Here is a 24,100-nt window from a genome sequence, read left to right as displayed (position 1 = left end):
CACCTATACACCTATTCGATCTATTCGATTATTATTACTTTTTATTGAGGTACATGCTGCTTTTAATCTTTATTTTAAGAGAATTATGAAGATGAAATATCGAATTATTGACAGAAGACCGAAAGAGTAGGTAGAATTTTCAAGAATGTACGTCTGATTTTAAATTGGAACGCTATTAAATGTCATATAGTAACTTTGAAATATCTTTGAATATTGTGAAATTCTACGCAAAATATATTACAAAGTATGTAAGTACGCATTGTGAAATTCGAGAGCTTCGCCATTGGGAATCTTCAGTAGCGCAAAGCTGATCCGGATGTATTAATTAACAAGAATGCAATTATGTAATTTGCACTTAATAACATTGCATGAACACTATTTGCGTAATAGAAAAATCAAAGAGAGAGTAGATAACGGATAGAGACTGGTGTTTCTGTATCGGTAATCTGTTCTGAGAATGAATTTCAATGACAAAATAATTGTTAGCTCACACACAACGTTAAATTTAATGCGAAATTAATAATTATTCGGCTGATTTGGAAATATTGGAAACTGAAGTGAAATAATTATATAGATTTATATTTCGCCATCGGCATTTTTAATTAATTGAGATTAATGGAGAATCTCATACAAAGTCTTTCCGTTGTCTAATAACGAATAATAACGATATTTGCTAAGGTAATACAAAATGTGCTCTGCCAACAAGCACATCTTTTTCTTACGCTTTTTTGCGTTGGATAATTTATGAATTTTGGTGAAAAAAGATCACAAGGAGAATATTAGCACCACGTTGCCGCGCCATATTCCGCGTTTTCCTATTTTTACGCGTTCGCTGTTCAAACATTGTACTGTTACAAATCAAATATTTGCAATTGCATACATTCGTGAGAGGCTTTCAAGTTCTTTTGTTAACAGGGAATCCAGATTATCGATTAACGTCATTAGCGTAGAGAAAAAATATAGAAAAAAATAGAATAACGTCAGTCTTCAAACTTGGCATTTGTGTTTTGTCTCCCTTTTCTCTCTCGAATGATATTTTTAAATTGTTGAACCATCGGCTATTGTTTAACAATATAACATTTGCACGATATTCCGATTTGATGATATTCTTGATTATAATCGATTATAATTCGACGTTTATTATCTTTAATGAGATAAATAAGTAAAATAATTTGCGATTTACTTATATCGAATAAAAAGAAAATAAAAAGAAAATACGTTTAATCTCATACTTGTTTTGGTAAAAATAATGAAAAGAACGATTTTGCTAAAACATATAAAAATTTGGCCAGATATATATTTGAAAATTGTTGGACTATGGAAATTAATTATAGCAAAACGCTCGTGTTAATTGTTTAAACTTTTTGCAATATTACGTTTGAACGTTCTCTATATTCTTGAAATCCAACAAGATTATTTTTAAATTTCTAAGTTTCTTAGATATCAAATAATTCTTATAAATACTTTAGTAAAACTGTTCTTTTCGTAAGTTTTTCCCGAGCAATATTGATGAAACGGAATCATACGGAACCATAAATTCTTGTGAAATATTCATTACTTCGGAAGGTTAAAAGAGATGGAAATTAATAGTTATTAAGGCGTCGTAATATGAAACTCCGTTTTATTAAATCGCACTGACGCGTCAGCGCTTAAGACAAGGCGCTATATCGCCGCATCCCTTGCAGATACGAACGGAAGGGAGGAGTAACTTCTTTAAGCAGGTTCTCACTTGATAGCAAGTTCTGAGAGACGGTTTCGTTGCCGCTGCAGTTGGGGGCCAATTAAACCCCGTATATATGGAATATCCTCGAAGCAATTAGTTCGCGTACGTCCACTTAGAGGCGCATTACAGCCGGAAATTTCAAAGTATTATTTATAATCTTCGCTGATTGAGAAAAGCTCATTATCCTCGTTAAATGAGTCTACCTGATATGGAAGATGACGTTGCATTTTATTAGACGCGTCATTTTAAAAGATTCATACGTGTGAGGATGGGGCTTTTTACGCGAAAATGTCTAAAAAGGGAGGGCTTAGGAACATAATTGAGGAATTTCCCGCTCCATAAACGCCGGCCGGCAACCACTTAAAAACTTTAAGGATGCTCTTTATGTAACCCCATTATCGGAATTAAATAAAATTTGCGGGATGCCGCGGAATATCGTCGCCGCAATGCGTCGACGCGCATAATGCGCGACGGGGGAAGGAGAGGATTTCCATGGCATTTCCATGGCAAACGGCGAAGCGAGTGTCGAAGTCACGTCGACGTAATTAGTACGCCAATTAATTAGCAATCGGTGAATCGCGCGGGGCGAGCGCGAATCGACCGGCTACGTTGCCAGGAATGCGACAGCGGCGTCGCGCGACGCCTGCGCCGATATCTAATTAGAAGAACAGCTCGTTGCTATGGCGTTTTCTCGTAATTACTCGTAATTAGTCGTTACTTGTAATTGGTAATTACGACGTATTCGCAGAAAACGCGCGAGGGGCGGAACCGCCGCTTTTTGTACCGACATCGTAATCGGGGGACGCTGCGCGCTAAGAACGTCGATAATTTCCCCGCCGCTTTCGGCGGAAATGCGATTAATATTTCAATAAGTAGCCGAATGTAAATAGCGAGTATTCGCAGTTGTACACGATTGTGAAAACGAAGGAGTAACTTGTTAAGATTACGGCGTTCGCGCTCCCGCGCCGCGCCGCCTCTTTAAATTAAATCCACTCGTACAATTAATTACGTTCGTACAATTTATCGCGCCGCGCCTTTTTTATTACCGTAGTTTACTCTTCCCGATTTGTTTGTTAATCTCGATACGACCCGACGCGATTGCAAACGAAGAGAAATGTGGAAGAATGCGGTACCGCCTCGTACATCTGAAATCAGAGGATTTCAGAACGGCTCTCCATTCGGATCGTACCTAAATTTTGCATAACCCGACGCAAATTCCTCTTCGCACACGTGATTTTAGCTATTCATTTGATGGCTATGATGACTCCGATTACAGCCATTGTAAATGGCATATGTGAAAGGCTTTATGCTATTCATGTCGAATTTTGGAAGAACATCGACTCGCATTACGATCAATTTCTGATATCAGTTACCGATATTTTGATCATCGATATTTCGGAAATAATACCAGTCCATCATCAGTCCGATGATACTTCTTAATGAAATGATAAATCTATATAACTTTAATAGCTTAAAATTTAATTTTTCAATTAAACGCGATAAACATTATTACGCGTAACGCTCTGAATTATTTCCCTAATGGCGTCGAACTCGAGATCAATATTTATTATGTGCTAATGCAATACTTGTTAATTATGAAAGAATCTAATTAAAAAGTGACGTCCATTCGCACGTTAAACGACACCGAAACTCCCCTCGGTTTTTCTTCCCTTCTATCGCTCCCGCGACTTTCTTTTTGTTCTTCAGAAACTCCTTTCGTTAGTGGTATATCTCCTCTACACCTGACTTTTAACCGATAATTAATTAATCGCAGCGTCCCCTTTTCAAGTTCATAGAAATTGATTCTCGTTAGTCCGATGCGGTTAAGAGAGAACGGAGGGTGAGACAGGGCCCGCCTGTAACAGTTCGACGTAAAATGGGATATCCGCTCTTTGCCTCTTTGCCTAGCGAAATTCCTTTTCATTGTCTGGCGGAATCTGCGTCGAAATTCCACAGATTTCCGGAATGCATCGGGAATTCTCGTTTCTTCTTTTCTAAAAATCGCAATTTCACGTGACTTTTTTTTTTTCTATCTCGCATCGATATTTCGAGCGACTCTGATTATGAAACTTATTTATATTGTATTATAATTATTAATATCGCGTGTGTATTATAATTATTAATGTCACGTAGAAAATATTCGGGACTAAATCTCTTTACTCATATAAATCTTTTTCAAACATCAAACACAATCACTTTATAATTGAAAATACCATTATTTATTTTACATTTCGGATATTAAGGTCAGAGCGAACAACCGGAAAACAGATGAAATTATTATCAAAACATATATGTGAATTGGTCTGTCATACTCAAAATGGAATATTCTATGTGTCTCTCGTGGTAATACATTTTAAATGAGAAAATAGAAATAGACCATCGTCATTAATTATCTCCGCGGTTAACGTTTATTATCTTTGATTTATGGTCCTCAATAATAGATTATATTCAATAAACCAGCGGTTCATATGTTTGTTTATATGTTTAAATGCACACGACGCAATGCAAGAGTTCAACGAGCTTTTCTTAGATTCATTTTTTTTTAGGATGAAATGTTGTCATTCGATATATTTCGAGTTCGTTCTCATCTCGCATGCTCCACCTAAAACTCGCGTCCATTCAGACATTTTGCGCGATCTCGTTCGACACACACACACACACACACACACACACACACACACACACACACACACACACACACACACACACACACACACACACACACACACACACACACACACACACACACACACACCACATACGGGAAAATAAGTCTAGTATATCGTGACATGACGAGCCACCGAGAAGCCATCGTGCAACTCCGGAGAAACAAGAAACTTCCTAAAATATTCCGGCTCGAAACGCTATTAGGTGGACCGGCGTATGTGCGCGTACGTCGTGCACTGTGCACTTCGGCTCAGAGAATACTTTATCGCGCATGAATAATGTATTCAGCCGGTGCTGATAGCATAGACCAACATTTAGGCGGCTTCGACCAATATTGATACACGCTTTCGACGTGCCCTTCTGCCTCTCTCTCTTCCTCCCTCCCTCTCTCTCTCTCTCTCTCTCTCTCTCTCTCATCCCTCATCTCTCTTCCCCTCTCTCTCTATCTATCTATACGTATGTGCAATCTAGAGCGTATATACGTCCGTTCGCCCATTCATTCTCGGCCTGGTTCAGCACGCGACTCACCAACGACCTCTTCGCATTCTCTTTCCTTCCCCATTTCCTTTGTCTCATTCGCTGGTATTTAAACGCATATTCGTCTCCGGAGAGGCGAGTGACACGGATAGTAGTTGCTTAGGTGGCTACTGTGCCAACTGGTAGGTAGTAACTAGCTTCCAGTAAACACCAGTGCTCTCGTGGAAACCGACCGTGGACTGCTGACGACTTGTAAATATTTGTGGCCATGCTGCACCCCCACCGGCGAGAGAGAGAGAGAGAAAGAGAGGGGGAAGGAGAGAGCAATGTAACGAATACAACGCAATGATGCATTGTGCGGTACTCGTCGCGTTACGTGACAGAATGTGTATTAGTCCATGCCGTGTGAGATTGCAATATCGATTTAGGGCGATCGAGCATAAGCGCTCGTTCATTACCGTTCATATCCGAGTTTGCAACGAGAAACGTTGTCGTGATGTCCAGGCGCCACTTCATTTTTCATTTCGCCATTTCATCTTTTTCAATTTTCTTTACGTCATATTAAAAACTCGCCACGAGAAAATGTATATATTTCAAAAATTCTTCGCACACAACACACGGGAATCGTAAAGTTGCGACGATATTTTATACAGAACACTTAAAAATTTCATTTTATCTGTACCATCACTCATTTCATTTGTATTTTTTTCTTAATAAAACTTAAATTTTTATTTGCAAAACAACTAATCTCCGCATCGTAGAATTTTCTCTTGATAAAATTTTTTGAAGAGTGTCGATGCCTCCGTTTCTGTCGGCGAGGCGAAGTCACGGACAAGAGAATCACGTCATTGCAGAGGGGATGCACTTTCGACTTACGTCACAAATGACAATTGATAGAAAATTGTAGAATCTTGGCCGTGGCGATAGAAGAGGCGATTTACGTAACGCTTCCTTGCTTCCACGGCGGCGCTAACTAAACCTGCGTAATAAAAGTTTCGCGAGCGGCGACGAAGGGTTCCATTATCCTCTCGTTAAACTTATTTCCTCGTCGCCTCCTGCCTCTCGAGCGCGGGAGGGAGGACTCTCTTTCCTAAGAGCGCGCATAATCGCGGCATTGCGTCAGCTGTCTTTTTTTTCTCTCTTCCTTTTTCTCTCCTTCTTTCTTACAGTATACGCGGTGATTTATCTCGGCAACGGCAGGATAATTACGCGCGTCGGAGACCTTTAATTTGCTGCGTACCCCAACCGCTGCACGAAAATAGAAAGCGCGCGCGCGCGCGCGCGCGATTATAATAGAATCCGATTGTTGTAAGAGGCGAGTTCGTTCGAGCTCATCTGCCGATCCGATCGGCCCGGAAGAGACTTTCTCTCGCGACGTGACACAACGCGATACGGCACGAAATGCCTTTTCTTTGTCTCTCGATGAACTTTAACGCGAGATTCGGAATGCGCGAAAAAAGAAAAAGATTTAGAAAGGGGCAAACGCGACATTTTGCTCACATCTTTCGCGATCAGATTTTGATACGCAAAAGATTAAATCGGCGTGCGCTGGATCAGTGGTTCGCTAAACTGAATATCGCTTCATCGATAAAATGCTATTCTAATATATCAAAACGTGTTCAGAAATTTATCAAAATGTATGGCAGTTTATCAAAATGTCGGTGGCGTGGTTTTCTGCGATTGGTTAAAATTAAATACATTTTAATTAGCACGCAATAATTATACTAATGACACTCTTATTATAATTACAGTAATTTATAAATGGATTTTCTGCAGCATGGAGACGCGCTAGTTGCGTTCAATTTTACTGAGTATCATAATATTGAAAAACTTTTAAATTCGTGATATGCATTCATATAAAAATTATTCAGCAATTTCAGCAATTTATATAAAAAAAAAAGAAGTTTAAGAGAAATCTCATGGATTTTTTGTTATAATATATATATATATGAGATTCAATTAAATTAAATTAGAATAAAATTAAATACACGATGATTATTTTTTTTATTATTATAATTATAGCAATCTCTAAATGAATTTTCTGCGGTGAAAAGAACGCGTTAATTGCACTTAGCTTTAATAACCGACTCCTTTTTCAAAGAAGATCTCTCAAAGAATTCCTTTGAAGTCATTTAGATCGAATAAAGAGGAATTAACAATTTACATTTGCTAAATACATATTATTTAATAAATTAAAACAAAAATGTAACAAATGTAACAAGTGGGAACGCAAAAAATAACCGTATATTAATTATGTACCTATTAATCAGCGCGAAATGGTTGAGCTCTTAATGAGTCTCGATGTTTATCGCGTTTGATTGAGTACCATTAGGTATTAGTATACAGCCGGACAAAACTTTATCCATCATTTATGCGAGGATGTTATTGATATTTGTTCGCTCCTTTCACCTTATTGTCCGACAAATTAATGAAATGTAAAGATAGCGGCCAATCGCGCGGGCGAGAGTTATTGATTATAATACCGTAATTATCAGTCAATAACCAGCGTTACAAAATACACCGTGTGCGGTGCTTCAGTCCCGACAGAAACACAAACTCCATTTTCCACGGAGTCGAGAACACTCGTGCCGATAGGATTTTATTTGTCGCGATATGATTTTAAGTTGCTCACGATAACGCGAGTCTAACCGAGTGGGCGAAATGGGAATAAAATTTCGTCGGAGCGGCGAATCGGAAATAAAATAATGGCGCGGTCTCAGCCGCCGTGAAACGTTTATTAGCTGAAACGTCGCACCCCTTCCTCTCCCTCCCCCCCCCCCCCCGACGCTCCACACCGCGGACGCTGTTCCCGACGTTTATTGCCGACTGTTACTTTTAACCACGGGTAAAGTAATCCCCACGGAATATTTGATCTCGACTGCGTGCAGCCGTTTTAACCCTCATTGTGGCGGCACGGTTTGATGAGGGCCGTAAGTTCGCGTCGACGTTTTTACCTCCACCTCGCTCGCGCGCGTGCATCTCGCAAACTACAGCGCTAGTATTCAGCGAAGTACACCATTTGCATACACGGGGTATCGTGTTCCGAGAGATAGACCGAGGGTTATCAGCGCGGTTGACATTCGTCAGCAACACGCGCTTCTCCTCCGAGAACGAGGGGAGATGACAAGGGAAAATAGATGCGGCCCACGAATGAAACACGTTAAATGGCATTTCCACATTATTTAACTTCTTCATTAAATAACCCTCCTCTCGTTAAACATTCTTGCTTTGCTACAACAACAGTTGAATAATTTGTAAATGTTATTAGAAGATTGGATTAACGCTCCAAGTGGGTCGTTTAAATCGGCAATCGGCAGATGGCAGATGGCAAAATCGATAAAAGCACCAGCGAATTGCAGAAAGTGGTCGTTTCAATTACGTAACAAAGAAAATAATTTAAATGTTACACGTTTCTCCCGGCTGGAAAATATATTAGTTTATACGCGATGAATATATACGCGTCGATAAATTAATTTGTACGGTAATAGAAATATAAATATAAACCGCTTCATCGTCGTTCGTTATTCGCCGTCGCACATTTATTTAATTTTCCACGATATTATTTATTTCGGGAGAAACGGGCGTGTAAGTACGATTAAAAATCGGATGAGCTTTCGTAAAATCGGACGAGAACGCGGACTTGGCTTGGTTGAAACGACGGAACTAAATCGCGAGACTTAAATAACATCGATGCATTCGTCGGAGTGCATTCATCGTCCGGTCGGCGTCCCCCATTATTCGCGCTCGCGTTTGACGTGTCAGTAAATATAAATCACAGGCGGCGTCTAAGGAGCTTCTGGATTATTGTCCGTGTTGCGTCGAGTGAAGCCGGTATCCCAGGAACACACCGGGAGTTCTTCCCGATGACAAACGTACATTGTTCGCCCCCGTGCCATTGTTGTGGCGCAACAATGAGGCGATATATACGAATGTGCCCGGCGCGGTGCCTCGGTGGAAACTCCGGCGGCGACTAACGGGCGTTGCTTTTTGGTCCGAAAATGCAAATTGCGACTCCCATCGCGGCGGTCGTTCCAACACGACTGGAATTAATCAATTCTCCCTTGTACTTGTACTGCACTTGGTGCAGCAATCCCTCTGCTCCCCTTCCCCCGCGCCCCCACCTCCTATCCGCGTGTTAACTGCGCAAGTTGCTCTGCGATTAATGCTCTTATCTACATTGTTTCCGCGCGGTCATCGCGGCGTTCGACCGACGACGTTGCTGATTCCGCGATCGTTGCCACCGCGCCCGGACGAATCACTCGGACGGCGAGTCGCAACGTCGTAACGCACGTCCACGTGTAAAATCCGCATCCGACGGAATCCGAAATGCCGCGCTTCTTGCATGCGCGCTCGAAGCCTTCGCAGCTTATTTCACGTAAGAGGCGCATTCTTGCGGCGTCCACAAAATCGAGAGCAACCGGGCGGGAAAAGGCGACCGTTTATCTTCCTCGCGCCGCGAGAAACGGCGAGGCAACTTTGTTAGTGAGAATTTGCTGCTACCCCATTTCAGGAAGGGAAGTTTCTCTGAAAACAACGTCGCGGCGCGGCGCGGCGCGGCGCGACAATTTCGGGAGACGCCGGGAAAAAGCTCAGCGAGCGCAACGCACAACCCCCCCCCCCTCCCCCCCAAAGTCGTTAGATGTATGTGCGAGATAATCGTAATTTATTTTTCGCCCCGAGAAAAGAACGTAACGAGAGAATGCGGATACGGGCAACATTAGCCGGCGAATAGTTTGCGCACGGTGTACAAATATTCCTAATTTAATGGAAATTCCGTTACGCGGAACGTATTTATCCGTCGCTCCCTTGCGCCCCGCGATTACAAAGGACGAAATTCCGCGAATGAACAAACGGCGCGAACCGAAGCGAACTCTTGCCGGATTAAAGGAGTGATTTCCGCGAAATTGCAGCTGCGCCACGGCATAATAATTCAAAACTAATTGCCGTGCTTGCGGTAATTATTTCCTCGTATGCGCCAAGGGTCCCTCCTCGCGAGATCGTCGGCTACACTTTTACAAGATAATGACCCTTGTGAAAATTTTATCACGCCAGCTAATTCCACCTGTGGCCGCGACCTGCACTTTATTAATCCGCGCAGAGTGTAGCTCTTTCGGTATAATTCATTTTATTCGGTGATGAAATTTGTATCTGTATAAATAGATATAACGAGATGGATAATTCCTTCCGACATTTTTAGATACGAAAGCAATTTAGATTAAATAATAATAGCACCGTATTGAAGATCCAATGATAATGCGGATTAAATGTACCATTGAAATTAATCTTTAATTCGCCCACATTTATTAATGGATTAAAAGCGAAAAGAGAAATTTCGTTGGAAATAAATATTTATTTATTTTTCTTTTTTTTGATTTAACGAAACGGCACGATTAAAATTGGTTGACTGGAACCCTCGAGTTTTGGAATGCGATACTACATCAGATCCTAATGAACAAACCATTATTCGAAATGGAGATGAGTCGATCAGCCATTATCAAATGATCATGGGGAGGTATTTAACACAATGCGCATGATTATTCATAGTTGCGCCGGCGCTGCTGTTAGCTTTGTTCCGTTTCGATTTACGAAACGATCGATCGCTCGGTTCAACATCGATAAATGATGTACCGTAAAGAGTATAATGCTCCGTGCTGTCGCTATTAATACCAAATTCCACCGAGATTTTCAATATTTCAGGCAAAATGATAATGCCCCATAAAGCCGCATAAAACACTGTTGTGTAAAACCACGCGTTGGAAATTTTCGATAAAAGTTATGTAATAATATGCGGTTAAAGCTTCAATCTTAATAATAAAATTTCGAAATTACACGCAAATTTATGTTACGCACGAGCGCGTAATTGATAAAAAAAAAAAAAAAAAAAAAAAAGGTGGAACGGACAAAAATTAAAATTTTATCTTATCGTGAATGATATCTCTAGGCTTTTAGGAGCAAATTAAAATTAATTTACGCGACATTCAATCCTACGACGTTGCATACATCATTTTCGGAATTAGAGATTTTAACGTTCACGGGAGGGATTCTCCGGGGATTCCCCGGGGAGTGTCACGGATCCACGTCCCGCTTTTCCATCTCTGACGTTGAGCCGCGAACGTTCGGGGAAACGACAAGACCGTCTAATGAGCAGACTAGACCATACACAGCCCGGATCCGTGAATGGGAGATAAGCTTAAGTCGACCATCACCGGTTGCACGTCGTCGTCTACGACATTCGCTATACATCTGAATTGTGCCGCATCGTACATCGCCATGCGGCGTATACACGGAATATACGTGTTCTAGCGGCAGTTCTGCGCGGCAGACACATCTCCTCCAGGCAGTCCGGGTTTATTGTTGGTTCGTCGACGTTGCGGCGAGAACTCGCGCTATCTTCCGTTACCCAGCATCTGCCGGTCGTTCGCTCTTACGGTCGATCTTACGGTAATCCGCGATGCGATTTAGGAAAAACAGCGTTTCGGTGGCTTCAACAACTGGAAAGCGTAGCACGGTAATGTAGGACGGTGGATATCCAGGAATGGCGCGCTACAAAGTTTTGATGAAACTTGTAGATTGAATAAAAAAAAAGTATATTTGAAGCAAGAAACAAGGGGCATGAGAACATTACACCATCCTGTTTGTAGAGTTAATAGATCTTCTCTCAGTTTCCTCCCTACACAAAATTCGTAAAATTTTCCTTGTGCGCATGTAAGAGCACCGAATTTCATTTTAATAGCTCCTTTGACAAATTTGCAATGAATTTTTCTTAAAAGGATTTCGGACATTCCGAAAAAATTGAATAGCGTTATCCAATTTATAATTTAATTTTATATATATATATATATATTACATTATATATTATATTATATTATATTATATATATATATATATATATATATATATGATACATGATAAAAATATGTTCTTCAAATGTAACACGTTGATCATTACAAATATACGTAATAGTTTAAAAAAAATCTCGAATTTATGAGCAAGTCACTCGCATGTGCATCTATAATGCCAGCCTTTTCTACGGTTGTATAATCCGTTGCTGCGAAACGACATGTGCCTCTTACGGAAATGAGCATACCATAAATACGATAGACACGGATTCTTGCGTGTGCAATAAATACACGTCTTTCCGTATTAAAATGTTTAAACAGCCGGAGTTACGTCATTCGCGAGAGAAAACATCATTAGATCCGTGCATCGGTGCAGTAGATCGGTGCACTTTGTAAACAACAATATAGAATATTTAAAGTTTTCGTTTAGAATCGAAATCTTCTAAAAATTTCACATTACGTAAATACAGAAAAATCTGCGAGCGAACTTGTGCGCGATGTGTGCATTAAAAGTTTGAGCGAGATCTCTACCGGCGTTTTTGATATTGACGTTTCTGATATTGTTCGTAAAGACGCATTTGATTCGATCTTGACTGGATCGAGCAGTACAGTTTCACAGTATCTGTCATGTTTCATGAGAATGAAAGGGTTAGAACTAGAGAGAACCAACTAGCAAACTACGCCAACGGCAAGCTCGCAAATACGAACAGCTCAACGTTGGTCGTACGCCGCGAGGCTGATGTGAACGGAGAGTAGAAAGCACCAGTAATCGAAACTTTTAAGACTTTATTCCAAATTTATACACTCAAAGCTGTTGTCTATTTTTAATAGTATTATGACATCATTGTCTTTGAATTTCAAATGGTAACATTAAAAAAATAGATCCGCAAGCAGATCCGTTTATAATTCACTTCTAGTTATAGTTATATCTACAGTTGAAGATACGTTATTAGAGATCTTTAAATTAAAGAAGTGATGAATAATAAAATGATTATATAATAAATTTGTTATTTATGTTATTATTTCTTATCGTCTCTCCAATTATATTATTGAACTTCAATGAAATGAATCTCAAATTAAAGAGAAACAAACAAAAATTTAATTTTATGTTTTAATACATTTTAATAACATATTTAATTAATGGATATGGTATTAATTTATGCAAATGAGTTTATCGGTTCATTAAAAAATCTTCATTTGCCTCGCGTCTCACTTTTGTGTTATTTTACGATATAATCATCTGATAAACTGAATAAATGAATAGATTGACATAAATCAGGGAAAATTAAAATTAAGTATAATAAAAGTGAATACAATATAATTAATTAATAATTATGAGCGTGCCATTATTAAATAAATCAATGGAATATTATAAATTATCTTATTATAAAATATCTACTGTATATTTGTACTTGTAGCATATGTATCCATCATATGTATCATAAAAAAGCCATGTAAGGTTTTAATTGTTGACGTTTTTCTACGATGTTGATTGGTTCTTTCATTTTCACTTTATGTTAGTGAAGCATAACTATCAAATATTAATACTTGTGAGGTTTTAATGACAGTAATTATATAACACTTAAAAACAAAATTTCAACAATTAACAATTTTGTATTAGTTATAAATATTTGTAGCAGCACAATGCTCGACGGAAATGTATTATATTCATTATTTACTACAATTCTAAACTTAGTTATAGCAATCTTCTATGCTATGACTTCTATTGTGTTTTTAGAAATTGATCAATTTGTACAGGCCCTCATCACTCCTGTCGATTTCAATTGGCAGTCCTCTTTTCTTTATATATATATATATTTTTTTTAAATTTGTTTACATTTATTATTTTTTATGTAATATAATTTATACAACATATTTTGTACAATATAATTTAATATTAAAATAAAATTTAATAACAGATTAAATATGAAAGTAAACATAAGTAAAATATATTTTATATAAATTTTATATTATAACAAAATAAAATTCAATAAACATACAAAAATTTAATAACAATGAAAAATACATCATAACATAATAAAATTGTAAAATTTGTATTATTTGGTACAATAATAAAAGTTATTATCGTTCAGTCCGAATATTTATCCGATAAAATTTGTACAGGCCCTGCACCAATCTTCATTGGCGGTCCTCTTTTCTTTTAAAAGTAAAACACGTATGTTTTAATTATTAGTTATTATACAATTGAATTTAGTATCAAATAATACAATTACATATGAAAATATATACATAATCAAATACAATAAAAATACAATAAATACAATAAAAATATAAAATTTTCCGCAAGATACAATAAAATGTAATACAATAATTTTTCACAAGATACAATCGAATATAATATAATTTTTATTTTTGTTCTATTTTATTATTATATTATGATATTCTATGTATAATATTATATAAAGAGAAAATATAAAAAAAAGATTATTTCATACAATATTAAAATACAACAAAAATAAAATCTACTCAAATTTTAATAAAAGCAAATTTAATGTAATAATTTATAAATAATATTTATTTTTAGTTCATTTTTAATTAATGGATAAATCTTCTGAATTAAAATATTATAATTAATATTTTATATATCTATATATATGTTTATATATTTTATATATTTTTAATTTAAAAAGGATAATAATCTTAAAGCTTAAATGTAAGCTTTGATTTAAGTTTTAATTTTAAGCTTTAATCATAATAGTATAATAATTTCTTTGCCCACCCGAAATTTTATAATATAATAATTTCTTTGCCCACCCGAATTTTTATATCTGCCTATCTGTAAATTCTCTTATAATATTCTTACTCGTGAATTCTCATAATATTCCGACCTATCCACAAATTTTTTATCTCTATTATTTACAGCGAATTTTCCTATAGTGTTCCTACCTACTCTGTGAATTCCAACAATATTACTACCTATCCATAAGAGTTAAGACAATATGTCTACCTACTCGGATCTTATCACGATTATCCGATGAGAAATGTGAAAATTGTTTAATAAAGAGAGGGAAATCGGGATGGTGTTTATACTTCCGCAGTATTACATACAATTGCAAGTATGCAAACATACTCATTACCAATCCTTACCAGTACTTATCTCTTTTGGCCAATACTTTTATTGATCAAACTGTTGATCTATTACCTAATTGTTGATCTTCAGGCCAGATTGCACCTTCGTTGCTCCTGGCCACGTTGCTCCACATCAATTCTGACCATTTAGCCAGAAATTTTGGCCATATACAGCCAGAGAGAGGAAGGAGATATATTCCTTCTATTCCGGCTAATTATTAATGCCGGTAGACGATACGGTTTATTTTAACGTATGTATCATTCATGAAATCGATCGCGAGGGCCATTCAAATATTAATAAAATTCAAAATTTGCAAAAGCGTTTCACGTAATGTTAATTTAGTAAAATTTAGTAAAATTTTCTTTGAAAATACGCGTAATTAATATTCAATTTAAAATTTATAGAAACTCATTACTCATTACTCATTATTCTATTTCATCTCATTATCAATTATTATTTTTATTATTTTTCGATTTAAAGAAATTAGATTGTATATCACCATAGAATTCAAGAAAGTTAAATAATATTATATGAAAATAAATAAATAAAAATAAAAACGATGTAAACTATTTAATGAATAATATTTGCGCGAATAGAAAAATCTAAAACCCATATTGTTACGCCCGTATTATTCGCGTACAATCGAAACCGTTATTTGAATCTCACCATGAATTAGGTGACAGTGCGACGTAAAATGTTGAGGTGAATGACACGAGATCCAACCGGGATAATGAAACTCCCGTATAATCAGTATACCAATATTGTGCAATATACAATTTTTTTAATAAATTATTGTATCACTATAAACTCTGAATATTAGATATTGTACATGCATCAAATTTATCGAATATAATAACTTAGTAAACTTAATAAATAATGTTGTTTAGAAAATCTATGTTATGTCAATAATACCTCTACAGTATTCTAAGTTAGGTGTTAAATTAAAAATCAACGTTTTAAGATTTTAATATAAAACAGATGCATTTTCAAGTAAATTGATAATTTATAATTATCAATTTAACAACAAAATATTTATGTCTGAATCTCATGTCATGTTGTTTCTCGTTAACTTATGTAAAGTTTTTAATTAATATATGGATAGATTAAACATGATTAGAGTCAAATCGGCACGTTTGTTATATAATTGATTATAACTTTTTCTTATTCACTTTTCTTATTCACTTATCCACTTACATTTGTGATATAAATTATTAAAAAATTTTTGATATATATCATTTTTATGCACCGATTTAGATATTTAATCCTGATAAAATGGAGGAAGAGGATATAGATAGGTGAATAAAAAACATAATATAAATATAATATTCTTATTATACATAAAAATAAAATAGTATTTTTCTGTAATCTTCGTTTCTTTTATTTAGAAATAAATCTCAAAAAGATTTCAATGAAAACTTATTGCTTTTAAAAAATGTGAGTATTTTATATAGTATAACTTTCTTTTACATGATTTTATGTCATTTCTATTATTCTATATAATACATCTTTAAAAAATATTTTAATTTAAAAATATATGAAAAAAAAAAAAATATATATATATATAATGAATTTAAAAACTTCATTAATGTTTTCAAAGAAACATCTAATAAATTAAACTATCATTTTAAAATTATTTAGATTTCTTTATATATGTAATATATTATATATATCTAATTTCATAAAATATTTAAATTATTTATTCTTTCTTGCGAGAGTTTTTCATAATTTCATAATTTTGAAACAATTAATATTTAGCTACTAATATAGATATCTCGCAATTAAAATGCAAAGAACAATATGAAATAATCAAATATCGATACAATGAATTTTATTTTATGAGGTTTATGTGTCAAACACATTATTATAATACAATAAATCAATAAGTGATATCAATAAGTGATTTCCAGGATTAAATATAAACTCTAAACTATTTAAACTTATCCATTTTAGGGCAACGAATCTGTGAAGACATATCGAATTGCAATATTTTTATAGTGAATATGAAAATTATCTAATATATTTTCCACAAATTTGTTACCCTAGTATAAAAAATTCATCACTCACCGACCCGATGCGCAACAGCGGAGTTAATCTGCCACGTAGCTACGATGATTCTGTAACACACAAATAAAATATTCAAATTATAGCAGCGCTCCAAATAGATAGATATTTCAGAAAATAGTTCTTACGTATATCAAATCTATTCATTTTCAATTAAATATTTATTAAAATATATAATTTATAATTCCCAAAAATCATTTGCAATAATTATATAATTTCCTTTTTTTAAAAAAGATCTTTATAGAAATAAATTCATACGAAATTTTAAATCATTTCTCTCTTTCCCAAATTATATAAATTTTAAATTTATATCGATATCGATAATGATTTAAATAAATGTGAAAATCATTAATTTTAATTTTGTTAACAAGAAATGTGTACTTACCGCAAGGTTGTTCCGCCGGTGCCCGATGCCTCTCCTAGGCCTCCTCCTCCTCTCGAGATGTCGGGTCGTCGGATGTCCTCGCAGCACAAGACACTCGCGAAAAACACTCGCGAATTACTTTAACAACGCGCGCAGACTAATTTCAAATAAAATATCTTTCGAACGAGCCCTCGCAGGACGAGGAAAAGTCTTTTAGTTCGTCTTTTAATCCGCTTACGTCACTCCCGAAGCAAACGCGCGACGCGACGAACTGGCTGCAGTTCGTTCATTCACAATTAAATCGGCGGCGGAATGTCAGTTCAAAACCGACGATTAATGCGTGAAACGCATTAATCAACTTTGCCACATAAGAGCCCTTTCACGACTCGTGGCTATGCTGTGTTAGTATTCATGCGTGAAACGCATTTGCCACATAAGAGCCATTTCACGACTCGTGGCTATGCTGTGTTAGTACATTATTAATAACAGTAATATTACCTAACGTTAATATTAATGTTATTAATAACGGTGCAATGGGTACTGTTGGCTTCTTCGTCTTTGGGGTACATACCCAAGTAGCACAAATTAATCGGCAAACCATCAGCCAACATCGGACCAACAGTGGCTAACGTCTGGTCAACATTCTGCCGACTAATAATGCCGCTTAGGTAACCCCTCGGAATACTGAGCCCCTCTGCCACGTCAAGGCCACATCCTTTAGAGGAGTTAATGTTCACCAAAAGTCGTGAATTTCAAAGAAATAAGTCACGCGAAATATGTATATACTTTATTAAAATCATCGTCTCGATATGTTTAATCAATAGTTAATCAATCGTTATATAGAAGCATTTACTGTTCTGTTCATACGGTACAGCAACGTTTGGTATCAGTGGTATCATTTAACAATGAAAAAATGTGAAGAAACGCGATGCGACGCGCACTGCTATCCGTCCGTACGAACGCTAGATAAAGAATGATAACACGCGGAGCGCTCGTAAACACGGTACGCGCTACGGCGCCGTATATACATACCGCGCTCACGGCCACGACCCGTAAACAATTCTCAAGGCAACTATACCTGTACCGTGTGTACAACAAATTTTCAACAATATTACGACAACAATAATATCTAACTAATACGAGGCACTATAACGTCTCTTGACGACTCAACATTAAATGCTGCAATCATTACGTTTTAAATACCTTCTGAATAATCTTATCGTGCATTTACCGTTTTGTTTAATAGACTTGTTACTACCTATCAAAAAATAAATATATAGATATTTTGTACGTCTTATAACAAACAATTGTTACAATAAAAATTAATTGGCTCTCGTTATATTACGTATGTATGTATTACAAAATATTATATAATATTAAAAGTGCACAATACAGATATTTGGATTTAGATCGTTATTATAAAAATCATTCGTAATTATCGTGAATCTGTTATTACATGTATATCGTTACAATTATAATAAAATAAATTATACTATACTATCATCGAAATACTTTTGACGATATTTGTCGATATGTTTGCAAATTATTATATTCCACACAAAATTCAATTAATGTGCTGTTAATATATATTAAGAATTAATTTTAATTAATTAATTAAACATTAGATTCTATTCATAAAGGAGCATATAAAATTTTAATTGTTGACGCGTTAATTATTCTTTTGCTTTGCTTACTTCATGTTACAGGCATAATTGACAAATGTTAAACTTGAAAGTTTAGTGAAATTATATAATATGTGATGTAAATATTTTATATAAAAATGTATAATATTAAATAAATGACACGCGCGAAGCGTATTTTAATATTGACAAAAATAGCTGTAAACATTATTTTACTAGTTTATACAATATTTAATTCTAGAAACAGACTAAATATAAAAAATCTTAAATTCTTTCTATTTTAAAAATATTTAGAAAATAAACGGAAATAAAAAAATCGCATGTTAATATTAACATTTCCTATTAAATTTTTACCAATTTATTTTTATTTCACTATAATTTGTATACCTCTCCTTCCAGTTCGATGAGACAAATACATGAAGATATTTACATTATGAGTTTTATATTTCAAAAATATCAAAATATTTTATTAAATACTGATTTTAACATAATTTTATATTTTTATTTTCCCTCCATTTTTTTCTTTATTTTTCATATACAACAATTACACCAGCAGTTAATTTCGCAAAGCAGGCAATAAAGTAATAACAAGGTACTTACCCCTCGATTGCTCCACCATTACCCGATACCTCCTAGGCCTTCCTCTTCCTTCAGGTTCCCTCGATGCACTTCGCACAGAATTCACTCGCGAAGGTAATTACACTCGCGCGGCACTTTGCACAGTTCACCCCGACGTTAACTGTACGCGAGACTTTACTCTACCGTATTGCGAATCGATGATTAATTAAGATTTAACGGACCACGGTAAAGTATGCGATACGATCAAAGTTCGGTGCTCCTGTTACATGTCGCTTCACTCCCCGTGAATAGATCGAAGCATGCGCGAATATTCATCACTTTAATAGCGTACGAATTGTCATTAATTCTAAAGGGAAAAAATTGATCAATCGCGCAATTAATGATAATTGCGTGTTCGTTTATCGAAGAACGACCGGGAGAGAGCGGGCGATGCTGGCACCGAAGTGGAACGGTTTCGCTGGCTCGATTTCGTTACGCCACTGTGTGTACACAAAGGGGTGAGTCTGAACGGTGATGGAAACAAACCGAAGTCGCGCAAGCCTCAATACCATCAAATATACAACATAGATTTTTCGTGAAAGTTTGCTGTCTCTCTACTTTACTTCGATTTTTAGAAATGCGCCACGTGAATATAAATATTACAGGATCGAGAGTGGATGTAAGTGATATAATTATCCATATTGCACGCGTCAATGTCTGAACGTAATTTGAAATCCAATAAGTAAAATTAAATCGCCGTGGAAAATGTCTTAATTTAGTGAAAGCACAGAATTATATATATATATATATATATATATATATATATATATATCATCTCAGGATGTGAAAACTTTGAAGAAAGATGTCGATAAATTAATTTTTTTTCATCTTTTGATCAAAACATACGAAGGTAAATTTTATTCTTTAGATTTAGATGTGTCTCTATTTGATCTATAACTATTTTTGATCTGATAACTATTCTTAGTTTTTAAATAAAGTTCTTAAGCAAAGATTTGAATTTTCATTAAAACGAATTAAATAAATTACATAAAATTTAAAATTTGCTAAGTGTGATGAATTTATTAGCATTATTCCTGTAATTAATTACTAATGAATCTGCACAAAAAATATATATATCTTAAATATCATTACGTATTAAAAATTATCAGAGAAAATGAAGAATTTTTCCTTTCTAATAATTTTTCCTTTCTGGAAGATTTTAATTTGTCAGTATCAAAGAAGTGTTAATTTAATCCAAGAATTCTCTTTAATACATTCTCAATGTCGATACTTTTTCTTTTCTGAAAAAAAAAAAAAAAAAAAGGGATTGGTTTCCTTTATTTATCGGCTGCTTTACTCTTTTACTCCTATCATATAATACACTCTTCCCCTCTTCGGGAAAAGATGCATCCTGGCCGTTATTCACGTTTGTCGCTTTAGCAGCTGCGCGAGTCGTTTCTCTCGTTGCTCGTGGCTTATTCGCGACTGCTAAGTGCCAAGGTACATCGAAAGCAGAGAGCTGCCCGCACAGTTTGCTCGCATAATTCCCGAGTTTTCCCCGTCTCGTCGGATACGCGATTAGGCGCATCCCGTGAGGCGACGCGCAAAAGTCGGAACACTCGTTTGCGACGACGACGACGACGACGACGACGACGACGACGACGACGATGCGATTATCTCATCGTGTACAGAACAGCGCGCGTCAGATTACAGCATCAGTGCATTCTCTATTATTACTCTCGCCTGCGGCACGCTGATGCTTCTCCTCGCGTGGACGGAATGGATATTGTTTGCGCCGAAGCGACAAGTTCGGTCTATCGGAGCGAAGGGAGAGGTTTTTAAGAGAAATGGAAACTGGATCTTCGTCCATCGTATCTCCCTTCGACATTCGAATCGAACGAATATTCGTTCAAGAAATATTAATCTTCCGCCGCACGATTTTTTACGTCGGCATATCTCTTCGGAGAGATCGTCTCTATTTCATTTCTCGTAACAAAAAGTTTTGCCAACAGAGAAATATTTATTTTTAAGAAGCGAGAAAGAGAGAGAGTGAGAGAGAGAGAGAGAGAGAGAGAGAGGAGAGGGAGAGAAATATCGCTTCCGCGAGAAACAGTTTAGAAACAGTTCATTCGAAAAAGTTTCGAGCGAGATATCTGAAAAATTGTTGGAGATGCAAAAGATTCCGTGACGCTTTCCCAACTTTATTTTAATCATTTGCCGCGGCGCTACATTTTCATCCTTTATTATTTATACTCTTTATTAAAAAAGAAGAAAGAAAAAAAAAAAAGATAGAAAGCGCGACGTTTCAACTTGGGAGTCTTCGAAAGTATGATTGATAGCGCTCGGTGCGGATTTTACGCCGGTAAAATATTGCGTGGCGTGTTCTCATATTTTCTTCCGCGAGTATCATTTATTACGAACGAAAAACGGCGCGTAACGTTTGATCCTAATGGTTTTATTATCTCTGTCGTCGCGCGCGCTTCTGTTTCGTTTTCGCTTCCGTACATGCCCGGTCGGGACATCTGTCCATCTGCCGCATGAAAAGCGCGCTTTCTACCTCGTATGCCACTCCGCTTCATCCATATGCAATCTGTAAAGTAGCCGTAACATTATCCGCCACAGGCGAAACGGCAAATTATAGACGTTGATAGTGCGGGCATATGATCTGCCCGATTTAATTCCTCAGTCTCTTCAAATGAAAACCCGCATGTATTATTCCATCCCTTCCTGATTAATTTTTATTCCTCCTATTATTCTTCTTATCCTTAATCGACAAATAAAACCTTTCCACTTTATTCCTCTAGAAATTATTTATCTGTTAGAGACGTGAGAGTTATATCCATTTCATCAACATTTTTTTTTTTTTGCTTTTTTTACGTAGTTGAAAAAAATTTAGAGTGAATTGAGCGTTATCGCGATTGTTATCTCTCATCTCATGTAAATAATGTGATGTTCAATGCCAATATTATTTCAATAACAAATATTCATTCTATATTTTTGTATATGTATCTTTAATTAGATTTTCTTCTTCTCATCGCGATTTCATATTATAAAATACTTTTTTGTTTAAAAAAAAATGTTCCTATTTGTATTTACGATCATGAATAAAGGTATCGCTATAAAAAATTCAGAATCAATTTCGGATATTTCTCGGTCAAATCAAATGCATATTTAATTGAAAAATTTTTAATCACGTGCTTTACATTTCTCTCAAAGAGAGGCTAACATAATCTCACTTTAAAACCTGTGAATTTTTCAAAGTGAAAAAAGCAATAATAACTATAAACTTGTTCGCATTTTACATCACATGTTGAATATTTTATATTCGTGGATACAGATGCAATTGCTCGTAAATGTTTACAACGCTGAAAAAAAAAAAAAAAAAAACGTTTTACGAAACATTTTCGATCCGTTCTCAGCCGTTTAACGGGACGAATCGGTTGCAACATCGATTAATCTATGACATCGTGCCTAATGATTTTTGCAGACGCGCGGATCATTAGTCAATTAATGTCAGGCTTGTCCACCGTAATCGCGCGTTAGCATGACATCCGTCGTAACAGAGACGCGTGGTAAACAGTCGATCGTGGAATGTTCATTTCCGCGAGCGTCGCAGGACAATGAACGCTAAACGGATCCTGCCGCAGGGCAGGCAGGATACGACTGACGTACATATACGTCCGCCGAGTGATGTATATACACGTAGTGGCCTGCAAATGGCAACTTCAGAACGGTCTACGACGCATAATCAGATGCAGCAACGAGCATTCAATTAGCTCCGGTAAGCAATCCATTTCATAATGAAAAGGCTGGCTGTTCTAGTTATCTTAGGCCGGGGGGAGATCCGCGAACGTAATCGCATTTCAAACGCAAATTATAACAGGCGAGATTGATTTTTATAAAAAAAAAAAAAAATATATATATATATATATATAATACGCGATTATTCTTTTATTCCAAGTACTTTAATATTTCCTCATGTATTATCTCTATTCCTGTATTTTTATTATAATTAAGTGCGATATCGATTCGACTCAGTTACTGGTTTATTTCTCGTATTAAATTTCTCACAATAGATTTTAGCATTTACTGATCAGTCAAAACAAGTATTTCCCGATAATAAATACAGCAATGTTTAGATTGTCAGAAACTAAACTCATAAGTTGAGAGATGTTCAGATCGATAATGCAAGAGAGAGAGAGAGAGAGAGAGAGAGAGAGAGAGAGAGAGAGAATAACCCATTTTCCAAATAAAATAACCACAAGATTGACGGTTTTCCTCCTTCTACGTTATCTTAACCGACACGGGCATGCACACGAACATCCGACAATCGTGCAATGATATCGCCGTGCATTTTTCACGAGCGCACGCTGCCAACAATGTCTCCGAGACAGCCAGAAATTATTCAGCCACTCATCCCGCCGTTCTCGATTTATCCTCGGGGTCGATGCACTCGGCGCGTATGTGACTATCGCGCACATCCATGCCACTAACCGCGAATGATATTTAGCGATGTTCGTAGCGCCAATCCGTTCTCGCGAAGAATATAACTCCTCGCTAAAAGATTCACGCGGCCTCGTTGATCTCGACGACGTATGTCCATTCCGCGCGCGCGGTCTCGCGATATCAATCTTCCATATCCCGGCAAATGTCAAATGTTCCGCCGTTATTTGCGGTAGT

At 36.1% G+C, this 24,100-nt stretch overlaps 1 protein-coding gene across 2 annotated transcripts in view; it reads left to right on the top strand.

Moving 5' to 3' along the window:
* Positions 1-24,100, top strand: part of PH4alphaEFB (prolyl 4-hydroxylase subunit alpha-1) — a 169,614-nt gene that overhangs the window by 49,300 nt on the left and 96,214 nt on the right. The window lies entirely within an intron of this gene.

The sequence above is a fragment of the Pogonomyrmex barbatus genome, unplaced genomic scaffold (genome assembly GCF_055798465.1).
Source record: "Pogonomyrmex barbatus isolate J1 unplaced genomic scaffold, ASM5579846v1 scaffold18, whole genome shotgun sequence".
Classification (NCBI taxonomy): domain Eukaryota; kingdom Metazoa; phylum Arthropoda; class Insecta; order Hymenoptera; family Formicidae; genus Pogonomyrmex; species Pogonomyrmex barbatus.
This window is presented reverse-complemented; position numbering and strand designations above follow the sequence as displayed.